Genomic DNA, 2,522 nt, shown 5'->3' with positions numbered 1-2,522 from the left:
ACTGCCCCAGGCAAGTTGAAACTTGTCACACTGTTACTAAGGTTTGATGTGCTCTTCTATGGAATGAAAGATCCTACCTTTTTGTTGGATAGCCAAATTCCATCCAACATTCACTGTTTTTTGTTTTTGCTTCTTAAAGCACACCAGATACACTTAAGGGTATCTCACCTCATCAGAGGCACTTTCCTGTAGCAACTATAGTGGCAACTGGTGTCGGGAGCACCCAGCTTCAAAAACTTGTACTGGCAGTGTTCAACCTAGAAAAAGAATGAAAAATTTTAAAGTGACCTTTTAAATAAGAAAACACTGAGGCATATTTTTTTCAGTTTGTTGCAATGCATTTCTAAAAGAGCCTGAAATACACATGCTCTAGTCTTCCGTATTTTTAGATCTCGAAACCGCTTATAAAGACATCAGCTATCCCAGACCAACCTACAGTGCTTGCCAGAAGATACAGAAACAAGGGTTAATTTTTAAGTATTATCATGCACTAACATCACAGTGGTGTAACCAACACATCTTCAGTTGTGACTCCAGACAGGATCCAAAGAGGAGTTTCAGGCTCTTCTCTGGGTTTTATGGAGGCTTCCTTTACCCTTCTGTGTTAGCCTCTTAAGGCACTGTGTCATCCTTAAAAGGGCACAGGAAAGGGAGACTGAGATTTTTAAGTATTCTCTGCTAATCCTGAGGCTTTCAACAGTTTCGTTAACAAGTCTGAAAACCCACAACACGCTGCTATTCTGCTGGTTGCGTCCATGAACATAAATGTCCTTTCGGTTCAACGGAGTGTCGGTTTCGGGCCCCTGCACAAGCCATACGCCTGGGAACCCTTCCGTGGTCACTGGCCACGTGCTCGGAGCTTGACTCGCTTTATCTCGCCCCCAAATCCGGGCCATACCTGCACTTGGGATTCCAGGCTGCTGACCAGCGCGTGCCGGACACAAATCCCAGGGCCCAAGGTCAGCCCTGCTCAGGGATGGAGACGCCCGCCTGGAAACCATTAAAATGTCGTGGGGATCCTCCCTGTGGAAGTAAAGCGCAAGCTTGTCACCGCGCCTGGCCGGCCCCGGGAACTTCCGGCGGCCCCGCGCGGCGCCTGTGTCTCGGGCGGCCCCGGAACGGGCCTGGCGCCCGCCCCCCAGGCCGCCGAGAACTGCTCTACCCCTCCGTTCTGGCCGCCAGGAGCAGAAGAGATCCGGGCGGGCAAAGCTCGAGGGGACACGGGGTGAACCCAGACCCTACCCCGGCCCCCAAGGCGTCCGACGATCCTCTCAGTGGGAAACTAAAACCTTGAGATGCTCACCGTCAACCTCCCGGGACAAAAAGGGCGGAGACCTCTGCACAGCGCAGAAACTAGGAAGGCGGGGCGGGGCGGGGGCAGACCAAAGGGACGGGCAGCCAATCCCCGTGAAGACTGTGGGCAGGGGCGGGGCAGTGAGGAGAGCTGCGGGGCGCGTAGCCAATCGCCAAAAGCTTCGTGGACGGAGGCGGGACAGTTCCGGCTATTGGCTGTTGTAGGTCTTCCGCTGAGGTCCTCTTGGCCCTCGCCCGGGCAGGGTTTGGGGCTGACCCCTTCCCGGAGCCTTGTGGGAGCACAGTCCTGGGGCTCTGCCCCAGTTTCTAGTAGCCAGGCTTCTCGGGCACTGTCTTGGGGAAGCCCTGCGGTTATACGTGGGCTGGGCGTTAGCCCAGATACTCTCTTTTCTAAAGCTAAACTAGGAAGTGCGTTTTTATGGCATTCTCCATGTCTTGTTCTACAGGATCACCCACGTGGCCTCTTCTGAACTTGGAGAGACCGGTCTCCTTTCCTCAAACTCCGAGTTAATTCAATCACATTGTTCAACGAGTCAACAAATTAAATCACCAGAGGATGAGGAGGACCAGGATAAGTATTTTTCTCAAGGTAACTCACTAAAATTGCAAACAAATACACAGAGCATGTGCTAAAATGAGCACTTCCACTGTTTGCCATCTGTTTTATTATTTTTTTAATGTAGTTAGTACAGGGTCACACTACACAGATGGGACTCTTGGTGATGCTCCTATTTTCAGCCTCCCACGCGCTGGTATTATAGGCATAGGTAACCACTCCCAGTTTCAATCACCTTATCAGGGTGCCCCGTTTGCGGGGCCAGCACCATACATGGTGTCTGGGATGGAACCCCGGTCCCTGCGCTCTGCCTAAGCAGGCACTTTAGTCCTCTGAGTATATTACTAGATTTAATCTTCAAAATATCTTTTATTACCCCTGTTATAATTTAGATCTAAGTGACCCCGAAAGACTCATGCTTGGAAGGTGATTGGATTATGGGGCGCTATGGCTGACTCAGTTAGGAACTGGGTTTTGGCCTGAGGAGCTGGATTACTGAGACTTGGCAGGGAAAGGGTATTTGCCTCTTCCATTCCCTTTCTGTTTCCTGGCCACTGGCAGGAAGAGCTTTGCTTGTGGCAAACCCTTCACTATGGTGTATTCTGTGTTTGAGCATGGGCTGAAATTTCTGAAACGAAAACAGAATTAAACC

At 50.9% G+C, this 2,522-nt stretch overlaps 1 long non-coding RNA gene and 1 other non-coding gene across 3 annotated transcripts; both read right to left on the bottom strand.

The window, feature by feature from the left end:
• Positions 1-217: 217 nt before the first annotated feature.
• On the bottom strand, positions 218-1,377 carry LOC111815643. Of its 2 annotated transcripts, none has more exons than XR_002820314.1 (3): positions 1,304-1,377; positions 899-1,023; positions 218-257 (listed from the first exon to the last, which is right to left on the bottom strand). It is a non-coding gene; the product is annotated as an uncharacterized LOC111815643 (long non-coding RNA). The 2 variants fall into 2 exon arrangements; XR_002820315.1 differs by having other exon boundaries at positions 1,243-1,315.
• Positions 524-643, bottom strand: LOC111815687. Its single transcript, XR_002820342.1, has one exon. It is a non-coding gene; the product is annotated as a small nucleolar RNA SNORA26 (small nucleolar RNA).
• Positions 1,378-2,522: the final 1,145 nt, after the last annotated feature.

The sequence above is a fragment of the Octodon degus genome, unplaced genomic scaffold (assembly GCF_000260255.1).
Source record: "Octodon degus isolate 3935 unplaced genomic scaffold, OctDeg1.0 scaffold00019, whole genome shotgun sequence".
Lineage (NCBI taxonomy): Eukaryota > Metazoa > Chordata > Mammalia > Rodentia > Octodontidae > Octodon > Octodon degus.
Note: the sequence above shows the minus strand (reverse complement) of the source record. Positions and strands in the feature narration are given on the sequence as shown.